The sequence below is a fragment of the Zingiber officinale genome, chromosome 2B (assembly GCF_018446385.1).
Source record: "Zingiber officinale cultivar Zhangliang chromosome 2B, Zo_v1.1, whole genome shotgun sequence".
Classification (NCBI taxonomy): domain Eukaryota; kingdom Viridiplantae; phylum Streptophyta; class Magnoliopsida; order Zingiberales; family Zingiberaceae; genus Zingiber; species Zingiber officinale.
The window spans coordinates 75637708-75649635 of record NC_055989.1 but is presented as its reverse complement, the minus strand read 5'-3'; the positions used below and the strand labels follow the sequence as shown (position 1 = coordinate 75649635).

At 40.7% G+C, this 11928-nt stretch overlaps 1 non-coding gene across 1 annotated transcript; it reads left to right on the top strand.

Moving 5' to 3' along the window:
* The first annotated feature begins 7637 nt into the window (after positions 1 to 7637).
* On the top strand, positions 7638 to 7711 carry TRNAV-CAC. The gene has a single exon. It is a non-coding gene; the product is annotated as a tRNA-Val (tRNA).
* Positions 7712 to 11928: the final 4217 nt, after the last annotated feature.

The window sequence follows — 11928 nt, the reverse complement described above, 5'->3', positions numbered from 1 at the left end:
GGTAAGTGGGCTTGACCACTTGGGACTTAGGTTTGTGACCCAAACCTTTCTTGTCCTTGGGCTTTGGTTTTTGACCCTTAAACCCTAGAGATGACTTCTCCATGTTTTTAAGAGCCTTTTCTAAATTATCAAGTCTTGACCTCAAGACTTGATTTTCCCTCTCTAATACCTCAAGTTTTAATTTGTCATTTTCTCTTGAGATATTCCTAGGCATGTGTCTAGTCTTTTTGGGATTTCTACCTAGGTTTTCCTTAACTTTAGAAGCGTTAATCCTAGGGTTGGTATTTCTAGTGTTATCCTTACCTAGGCTAACATGTTTAGCTCCTAAGCACATGTATTGGTTCCTAAAGTTAACATGCTTATCATTATTAACAATTGCAACAAAACTACTAGCATGAGTTTTATTAGAATTGCAATAATGAACCTTAGAAGTTACCTTAGGGTTTGCCTTAGCTCCCCCTATCGTTGTGCCCGGTCTCTTGCCCTTGTGAGGTTGCCTCCCCCTCGGACAATGGCTCCTATAGTGTCCCCTTTGCTTGCATTGGAAGCACACGATGTGCTCCTTGCCCTTGCGTTTCGGGACTCCGGCTTCCTTGACCTTTGGCGCCGGTGGAGTCTTTCTTACCCTCTTTGGACACTTACTCTTGTAGTGCCCAAATTCCCTACACTCAAAACACATTATATGCAATTTACTTGAACTTAAAGTGTTTGAGTTACCTAGGATTGAGGATGAATGGATGTTCTCTTCTTCATCCCTCCCGGAGGTAGAAGCTTCTTCTTCGTGCTCCGATCTTGAAGAAGAACTCACTTCCTCTTCTTCCTTGGATGTTGAGTAGCCCTCAACTCCCAACTCGCTCCCTCCATGATGTGAGCTACTTGGCTCACTAGGCTCCTCTTCATGGCTTGAAGTGGAACTCTCCTCATGGTACTTGGCCAAGTTATCCCACAACTCCTTGGCATTGTTGTATTCACCTATCTTACGCAAAATATTAGTAGGTAATGAAAATTCAATTGTTTTAGTTACCTCATTGTTGATCGTTGATTGATGGACTTGTTCCTTTGTCCACTTGTTCTTCTCTAGAGGCTCTCCTTCTTTATCCATTGGAGGAGTAAACCCTTCTTGTACACAAAACCAATTCCACATATTAGTCCTAAGAAAATACATCATCCTTACCTTCCAATATGCGAAGTTGTCGTTGTAGAAGGGTGGAATGGTGATGTCTTCTCCGAATTGATCCATCTCTAGCGCTTGTTCTCCCACGGGTGTGAAACCGATGAAGAGCGACCTTGCTCTGATACCACTTGTTAGGATCTTTCGTACGGCTAGAGAGGGGGTGTGAATAGCCGCCCCAAATCGCTCTCGTTTCTTCCTACAATTAGGTTAGTCGCAGCGGAAAATACAAAGAAACGAAAGAGAAGAAAACCAAACCTTAACACGAGGATGTAACGAGGTTCGGAGATTAGGGCTCCTACTCCTCGGCGTGTCCGTAAGGTGGACGAGTCCGGTCAATCCGTCGGTGGATGAGTCCCCGGAGAACCGGCTAATACAATATACTCCTTGTGGGTGGAGAAACCTCGCCACAAACGTTTGCAACAGCAAACAAAGAGTACAAGAGCAGTAAGAAAAGCAATACAATATGAATACAATCGCACTCTACCAATTGCTTGCTTTCTTGTCGACTGGAGGTGAAGCAGCAACTTCACGCGACGCCTACAACAGCAGGAACCCAGCCGGAAGCTCACGCGAAGCTTTGGAGGAGCTCAACAAAGCTCAAGCACAGCAGCACTTAGAACAGCAAGAAGGAAGAAGGAGATGTCTTCGCACAGAAGATGCCTCGATCCTTTATACCTGCGAAGAAGAAACAGCGAAGAAAACACAGAAGAAGAAACAGCGAAGAAAACACAGAAGAAATCTAGCCGTTGCGACGCAACGGCTAGTGCCTGGATCGGTCAGGGGACCGATCAGGACCTATTCTGATCGGTCCCCAGACCGATCAGCTTTCTTCACAGAAAGCTGCCCACCTTCTGTGCGGGTTCTGATCGGTCTGTGGACCGATGAGTTAACTGATCGGTCCATAGACCGATCCCAACCTCAGCGACATCGTCTCGATCGGTCCCGCACCGATCAGATAACTGATCGGCGTGGACCGATCACCGCCTCTCTTTGCCTCTGTTGCTGGCGATCGGTCACCGATCGATCAACAGAAACTTCGATATCGATCGGTCACGCCGATCGAGCAACAAGTATCACCGGATCGGTTTGGTGACCGATCCGAGCTTGGTTTGGCCCAAACCAAGTCCCAAGACTTCAAACCAATATCCGGTCAACCTTGACCTATTGGTACTTCATCCCAACATCTGGTCACTCCCTTGACCTGCTAGAACTCCCCGCCAAGTGTCCGGTCAATCCTTTGACCTACTTGGACTTTCCAACACCAAGTCCGATCATCCCCGATCCATCTGGATTTTCCTTGCCCGGCTTCACTCACGGGACTTTCACCGCTTCACTCACCAGATTTCCACATTGCCTAACATCCAGTTAGGACTTTCCCACCGCTGGCTTCACTCACGGACTTTCCACCGCCCGGCTTCACTCACCAGGACTTTCCACACCGCCTAACATCCCAGTTAGGACTTTCTCATTCACCTAGCTTCACTCACTAGGATTTTCACCGCTTCACTCACCAGGATTTTCCACACCGCCTAACATCCGAGTTAGGACTTCCCATTCACCTAGCTTCACTCACTAGGATTTTCACCGGCTCTCACCAGGATTTTCCCAATGCCCGGCTTCACTCACCGTGACTTTCACCTTCACCTACCTTCACTCACTAGGATTTTCACCGGATTCACTACCAGGATTTCCATCGCTGGCTTCACTTACCGGACTTTTCCCGCCAAACTCCTGTTTGGACTTTCCCGTGCCAAGTCTCCATACTTGGACTTTTCGCGTGCCAAGCTCCCTGCTTGGACTTTTCCGTGCCAAGTCCCCATACTTGGACTTTTCCAGTGCCAAGCTCCCTGCTTGGACTTTTCCGTGCCAAGTCTCCATACTTGGACTTTTCCCGAATCAGGTCAACCAGGTCAACCTTGACCTACGGTTGCACCAATAATCTCCCAAACATCTATTCTTGTCCCACATCAAGAATAGAACTCTCTCACGAGTGTCAAACATCAACATGCAACACAACTAGGTCAACCTTGACCTAAGGTTGCACCGACAATCTTCCCAAGTCAAACATCAAAATACAACTCGAGTCACGTCAACTCGAGTCGGGTCAACCAGGTCAACCTTGACCTAAGGTTGCACCAACAGGGTCGACCTAGGGTTTCTGGTCGGAAACCCGAAGTCAGACCCGGACAGTCCGGTGACTGTCAAATTTATTTCTATATATTATCTTTTGTGTTCTAACTCTGTTTTGTAGGAAATTAATCTTTTTGTGCAGGGTTAGGACAGACCAGGATCGGTCGACCGAACCCACAAGCCAGTAGATCAGATCTCCAGAGGTTGGACCAGGCTCGACCAAGGGGATCGGTCGACCGATCCCAAGGTTCAGTCGACCGAACCAGGGTTGGGCGTCGACTGGATCAGGCCAGGTTGACAGAGTCAGGAGAGCTGATCGGTCGACCGAACATGGAGATCGGTCGACCAAACCTCGGATGAAGTTTGACCAAATAGAAGCGGAGCGAGAGGATCAGGCGGATCGGATGGGAGAAGATCGTCTGATCGGTCGACCGAACAGGGGATCGGTCGACCAATCCACGTCGGGTCAAACTTGATCCTGAAGCTTGGGGATCTGTATCAGACTTTGCAGAGCTATTAAAGGAGTCCTCGAGGTGCAGCTTGAAATCATCTCTCGGACAGAAGAATCTGTGCTCTTGTGTGCTGCTCCGTACGCTTCAACGACCCTGCTGCTCCAACGACTTAAAGCTCCAAAGTTCCTCATTTACTGTTTGTTGGTATAATTCTTCTTACTGCATTTAATTGTAATTAATCTTGTAATAATCGATTCTATAGCTGTTGCCCACCGAAAGCGGTCAACGACCGCGGGCCTTCGAGTAGGAGTCGAGCTAGGCTCCGAACGAAGTAATTCGACTGTGTCTTCTGTGTGTGTTTGCATTTACTCTCCGCTGCATTTAGTTACTCGAACGATTTCAAAGAAATGAACAAAATAGCCACGAGCGCTATTCACCTCCCCTCCTTTTTAGCACTTTTGATCCAATAATTAATAGTGACTGTTTATTAACGTGCACTGTTTATAATATAAAAAAATATCGCGTTTAAAAATATCGCGTTTTGGCGTGCACGAATAGACACGCTGTTAATCCTTTCTTTATTATCCACAGCATCTGTACGCTGTGAATGCCAGAAAATAGGTTTAAGAAAACAAAAATGTAACAAGAGGTTAAAAAATACGCAACACAAGTTTTTCCCTCTCGGCCTCTCCGCACTCCGCCGCTAGCACTCCGCAGGATTCATCCTCCATTTCTCTGCACTTCACAAGACCGCAACAAGAGCAAGCAAGCCCTCCACTAACCGCTCCCCACTCCGCATCAAGCCAAAATCTCAAAGTCAAAGGTAACTCTAATCTCTAAGTCCCTCTACCTCTCCTCACTTCCTATTCAAATGGCGACGCCGGTCGATGCTAGCGGCCGCTACCTCGTTAAGCAGCGATGTTGCAGCTCAGCGTTAGGCACCAACGCTGCCGCTCAGGAGGCGACCCATGAATTTCCTCTGTTTGTGGAGTTTGTTCTGCTTTGCTTTTTCTTCTCTAAGATAAGATTCTCGTGATTAGTTGCTACTTTTTCAATGATGGATTTCCTGTTACTTAAGATCATTAAGATTTTTTTTTGTTCTGGTGATTAGTTCTGCAGCAAGATTTTTGTTTTTTTTTGTTTGAATCTGTCCCTGGGTACTGTGATATCCTTGATATGACATAAGATCATTAAGATCGGACTTAAGATCATTATGATTATAATATAAAATTTGAGTAGATTAATATATTTAATTAAATGTGCTTCTGATCTAAAATTGTAATATGAGACGAGTGATAAAATTTGCATAGATATTGGAATTAGACTAAGAGCATGATCAATAATTACATTCCCTCTTTAAGAAAGTAGAAGTGAGTCTATTTGTGCTCAAATATTCTCTAAATGATTATCAAAGGGCATTGTTCCAAATATAAGTGTACCATCATATTGCTTCAGTAAATATACATTATTCAACTAGGAAATGCACCTAAATGTGTTTTTTTACAAGTTATATTATCATTTGTAGCATTTCACTTGTAGTAGATTCACTATAATCTTCTGAACAAAAGCCGAACCAATCCACGTGGCAAAAGGTAATTTGCTCGCTCCCAGCGTCCCCATCAACCCCTCCCTAGGCCAACACGGAGGAGCTAAATCACGGGTGGCTACTAGCTATTAGTGCAAATGACCAAGACATGGGGGAGGTTATGCTCGGTCACGCCGAGTTTCGACCCCAAGACCTCATATAGCAACACCTCATGTCTTAACCATCACACCGTCCCGAGGGGACAAAGCCGAACCAATCCATGACAAAGGGAAGAAGGGAGAGAGGAGAATATTTACTTTTGATTTTGTGATGAGGTAGTCCATGCGTGAAGTTTACAGATTGCACATTAAAAAGGCAAAAAAAGAAGAAAATACTAAACAATTTTTTTTTTACTTGGACCATGTGGATCACTATGTAGTGTGCAAAGTTGATAAACTGCGCAAGGATAGAAAAATTCCTAAATGGAAATTATGTATTTCAGTTTAGGTGGTGATCATGTAATAAGAAAGACCATGCATTGATCTAATATTTTTTTTTCAGGAACCCTGCTATATTTCTCCATGCATACGCATGCCTTCCTATTAGCTTTGCAACAAGACAAGCTGCTGTGCTATTTTGCGAGATGTTGCTGATTCAAGAGTTCTATTTGCATTATTGATGTGTAAACACAAGGTTTCTTCATAAGTGTAATGTTTGGAGTTGTTTTCAGTCACTTGATATGCAAGAGATTAAGCAACCATTTGCTACAAATTTCCTGCTCTCATAACCTAGATCTTGCATTCTTAACATCATATTGTAATATATATGATAGCTTGTTTTTATAATCATATTACCATTTTGGTGCATCGTGGTGCATCATCTTTAGATATCTGAGAAAGATCTAGTCAATTATTTAAATCTCGACCTATATTCTCTATGCTTGTACTCACTAGCTAAGTACCTCTTTCATTTGCTTGACTTACTAGACAACTAGAAAAATCACATTTTTCCTGATTGTAGTCACTCTACTTTGGTAATCAATGGTGTTTGGGACTGGTCCTATTTAATAATAGAGCCACTCAATATTCGCCTTTTGTATATTAAGGTTTAATTTGAACAATATTCTTGAAATAGGAACACTATATTGTGCACTCCAAAAATTTTAATTATGTTATACTTTCAATTGGTATAGTGTTGTTAAGCTTATTCTTCATGGAGACTAGATGCCATAGCCATCTTTGATTTTGTCTTGTATGGCCCTGCCTACTTCATCCTCAATGGCTTGCTTCAAGACGTGCTAGTTGGAATCCTTTAAAACGCATACATAGCTATGCTTTCTTCTTCAATTTTATGGTTAAGCACTTAGAAACAAGAAAATTACAAATAGAGACACTAGTCTTCAGCAAATAAAATTTTCTAAAACTAGACATGCTTATCCATCCATATTAATAACTATGCACATTTCATTTTTCAGCTAAGTACAAGATGTGTATCATAGTATTGTTTGGCTTAATTGCATTCTACCTAGATAAAGTTTTCTTTTTCATCTATCATAAAAGGTACCTTGAGTTTATTTGGACAACACAGTCATTTACAATATACCTTTCTCTTAATTACCCATCTGTTTTAAAATTGTAATTTCTTCAATGAGTTGATTGTGAATTGAGAAAATTGTAATTTCTTCAATGAGTTGATTGTGAATTGAGACAAAACTGCTTGTTGTCTAATTGCAGAATTTGAAAATAAATTTTATTGTCGATTAAAAGTGGAGGTGTTAGATTCTTAGATCTAGAGACGCATACAAAAAAATGAGTCTTAGTTTTTGGTATCTTTTGATTAAGGAAAATTTTTGCAGTTCTAGATTGAATAAATGTTATTTTTTTTGGAAAGAAATATTATATGCACTATATAGTCTCGTTAAGACAGGTTTCTTCCTCTCCCCAAATACAATGCCTATAGTATGTAAAAATAAAAGTTGATGTTTCCTACCGTCTTTACCTGTTAAAACATTTCATGATTATTTCATTAGCAATACTTGTTAAATATTCATGATTTTTTATTATTTTATGCATCATATTTTGTGTTGTTGGTTTTTCTCTTTTTGTCTTTATGCTTCTTGCTGATGTCAAAATGTGCTTCTTTCTAGGTTGTCGTAATGTGCATCCATAAATTCAAATACAAAAGTACATCACGTTATTTTGGGTGGATCATGTTGAAAAGTTAGGGTTAATAAGGTTTTGATGGAAAATGTGGACCTAATTCGACCAAATGATGAAATGCAGTGTCTCGATGATGCAATAGGAAGCATAGACACATGTTATCTAAATTTATAGTATTGTGTGATTGATACTGATCAGTCTGGGTGGAGTAGTTGGTTATCACGCTAGTCTCACACACTAGAGGTCCGCGGTTCGAACCCGGGCTTAGATAAATTTTAGTTTTATAATTTAACTCCGCCCATGACGATCGGTCATGGCCGGTCCTAAGTCCGGATAAAAGAGGAGGATTGCGTTAGGTTGCCAGCCAACATCAAACTATGGCAAATATTCAATGAATGAATCCATTAAACTATTGTGCTAATGCTAGGTTGTTCCCCCGAAGAAATACGTTGCAAGGTCCGACTGTAACGTCTCAGCAAGGACCGCTACATCTCTAGAACTCAGGTGTAGTGATAAATATGCAAGAGTTCGCGTTACAGGGTCTGGCTGTAACGTCTCAGCAAGGACCGCTACATCTCCATGAGAACTTGGGTGTAGTGTTAAATAAGCAAGAGTTCTCACACCATAGGTTAGATAAGAACAAATATGATAGGAAAACTAATAATCTAAGATTTGGAACATAGAACATGGAACATAGGAACTCTTACTGGTAAATCAATGGAGGTAGTAGATATGATGATTAGGAGAAAAATTAATATTTTGTGTGTACAAGAGACAAAATGAACAGGTGAGAAGGTAAAGATGATAGAGAACTCGGGTTTTAAGTTATGCTATACTGGAAAGAGTAAAGCAAGAAATGGAGTGGGTATTATTGTAGATAGTTTGTTAAAGGATGATGTTGCAAGAGTAGTTAGAAAAGAGGATAGAATTATAGCCCTTAAGATAATAGTGGCGAAAGAAACTATGAACATAATTAGTGTATATACACCATAAGTAGGATTAGATGAAGCTACCAAATGAAGGTTTTGGGAGGACTTAGATGAAATATTACAAAATATTCCACCAAATGAAATGATTTTAATAGGAGGTGAGCTAAATGGGCATGTCGGAGTGAAAAATGATGAATATGAGAGAGTACATGGGAGTTATGGGTTTGGAACGAGGAATGAGAAAGAGAAAACTATATTAGATTTTGCGATAGCATATGACCTTATATTAGCTAATACGTTGTTTAAGAAAAAAGAAGAACACTTAGTCACATTCAAAAGTGGGAATAATAAATCGCAAATTGACTTTCTTATGGTTAGGAAGAAGGATAGAAAGATTTGTAAAGATTGTAAAGTCATCCCTAGATAAAGCTTAACTACCCAACATAGGGTAGTAGTATTGGATATACACCTCAAACATAGTATCAATAGAAAGAAAATATATACAATTCCTAAAATTAAGTGGTGGAATTTAAAGGATTGGAAGCAACATATATTTAAGGAGAAGATAGAAGTACAAGCATTAGGTGAAATATACGCTTACTGTAATACAACATGGGATAAGATGATATCAAAGTTGAAAATAGTAGCTAAGAGTGTACTCGGTGAGTCAAAGGGACATGCACCACTAAGTAAAGAATCTTGGTGGCGGAATGAGAAAGTACAAGAGAAAGTGAAGGAAAAACGAATAGCTTATAAGAAATTATATATTTGTAAGAACGAGGAAAACTTAAAAATATATACAATAGCCAAGAAAGAAGCTAAGAAAGTAGTGAGTGAAGCAAAAAGTGAAACTTTTGAACGATTATATCAAAAATTAGATACAAAAGAAGGGGAAAGAGATATTTATAGAATATCTAAAGTGAGAGAAAGAAAAATAAGAGATCTTAACCAAATAAAATGTATTAAAGATGAATGTAAAAGGGTATTAGTAAACGATGGAGAAATAAAAGAGCAGTGGAAGAGGTATTTTCATCAACTTTTTAATGAAGGTTTAGGTGACCAACTTAACTTAGGTACTTTAATTAGGTCAAATGAGCATAGAAATTTTAATTTTAATCATAGAATTCAAACTTCAGAAGTAAAATAAACTTTAAATGAGATGCACAATGGAAAAGTCGTTGGACCAGATGATATTCCGATAGAGGTATGTGTTGGTTGGTCCTAGGAAGATCGTACCGGTTTCACTGTACAAAAATTTTGTACACGTGTTGAACCTTTCCTAAACAACCTATTGTGTTCTTTAGAAGTTAAATTAGGAATCGCAGACGGAACTTAACATCATTGATTCCAAATTTAACTTATCTGTTCTTGATGGTTTAGATTTGGATTGCAAGCGGAACTTAACACTATTGATCCAAATCAACCTATGTTATTAATTTAATTCCATTAAATATTAATTTCCAAAATTGGCTTCCAGGACTGCATGGCGAGGCACATGGCCTTCTTGGATATGGGAGCAACCACCACCGCCTAGACAAAGCCTTTTAAGGAAAGCTAATATTTAATTTCCTTAAATAACTCTAGATTAATCAAAAAGAACAATCGAATCACAAATTAGACAAAGTAAAAAAAACACAAACTCGAAAAACAAATTCGAAAACTAGATCTAATGCTTCTTGTGTTTGGAATTCATACAAAAGAAAAATAACTAGTATGATGCGGAAATTAATTACTAATTATACCTTCCTTTGTATGCAACGACCTCTTGATCTTCTACCGTATTCCTCTTCTTATCCCGGACGTTGTGTGAGCAACGATCTACCGAGATGAGAACCACCCAAGCCCTTCTTCTTCCTTCCTAGTTTCGGCCACCAAAAGCTCCTCCAAGGATGAAGAGGTTCGGCCACCACCAAGCTCCAAGGGATGTTAGAAATATCGCCTCCTTTTCTGTCACGCCCCGGAGGAGTCCCTGTCCGAAGAAATTTCGGCAGCATCTCCCCTATACGACGGACAATCTGAAACTTTCTACATCGCCCCCAGGGTCACACATACATCGGCCAACACGGCCGGAACAATAACAATAATAAAACATACATCACACAGACATCCACGCAATTTAATAGTGAACATACTAGAAATAGTAATAAGAAGACTAAAAAACAACCCTACTCAACTACACCCATAAAGCACAAAACCGATGTCCTACTCCACTACACTCATAAAGCTCAAATCCGACAATAAAATCAACTTACCTCTTTTGCCGTCTAGGCAGGCGTGTAGTAAAACAAATCCAATAAAACTCATAGGCAATAAGAATCCATACAAGATCCAAATGTATCAACACAAACAAGTCCAAACATAGTCTAAAACAAGAAAACCACAAGATCATCACACGTCCTCGTGGACTGCAGGGAACTAGCGACTGTAACTCTCTCCGGACAGCATCAACCTGAAAATAACAACGGAGGAGGGTGTGAGTCCAACACTCAGCGGGTATCAACTGATATGCATAATAAAGAAAATAATAGGTAGCACTAATCATGCGTACAGTCTCCTGATACAAGAAGAATAAATGCAACTGAAACAAAATAGGAGAAAACTGTACTAATCAGGACCAAGGTATAAGTACAGCAGGTTGTTAGACCGAGAGTGTCATAAATCCTGTATGCATGTCAATCATATGCATCCATATAAATGCAGCAAGTAATGCAGCAAACACAAGCAATAAATGCATCATGCATATAATGCAAATGTCATGGTCACCCTTGACGCCAGTCAGTCATCTCACACACAAAGGTGAGACCGAGTGGGTAGGACTGTGACAACCGTGCACTCTGCCATCACTGCCCCTGATGAGTGACCGAGTGGACGGGATGCTGTCGGAGTACACCTATCTTGCTATCCCAAATCATGAATGGGGGAGCTCAATGCTCTCATCTCCCGGTACACGATGACGGGGAGGAATATCTGCTGGCTACCACGCTGCGTCACACTACCCATGAGCGGACTAACGGAGCCAAACAGAGTCCAACCGCCTGCCGGCTACCACGCTACTACACTAAACCAGCGGAGCCAAACAGAGCAGAACCGTCTGCCGGCTACCACGCTGAGTCACCAGACCAACGGAGCCAAACAATAGAATTGCCACACACCTATCTGATCTACCACTAACCCGTGAGTGGTGGTGTGTACGTAAACATGTAACTGGCGATGCGCTCGACAATAATGGAGCAGACTATCGCACAGCATGCAATCATGCAAAATGATGCATGACACTAAACATAGAAATATCTTGAACAATCCATATATAACTATAAAATGTGTACCACAGGACAATGAATCAAAATAAAGGTACACAGATCAGATACGGTATCAAAAACCCTAGGTCCTGAATATAATATACAATATGGTTGTGTCACTACCTCTATAAGCATGTATGATCAGGAAAATACTAACATGATGTGCATAAAAATAAACAAACAACATGTAACAGGTCGGGTAGTGATCAACCAAAGCAAATGAGAAACATAATCATTGCTATATGTTAAAAACATTATTA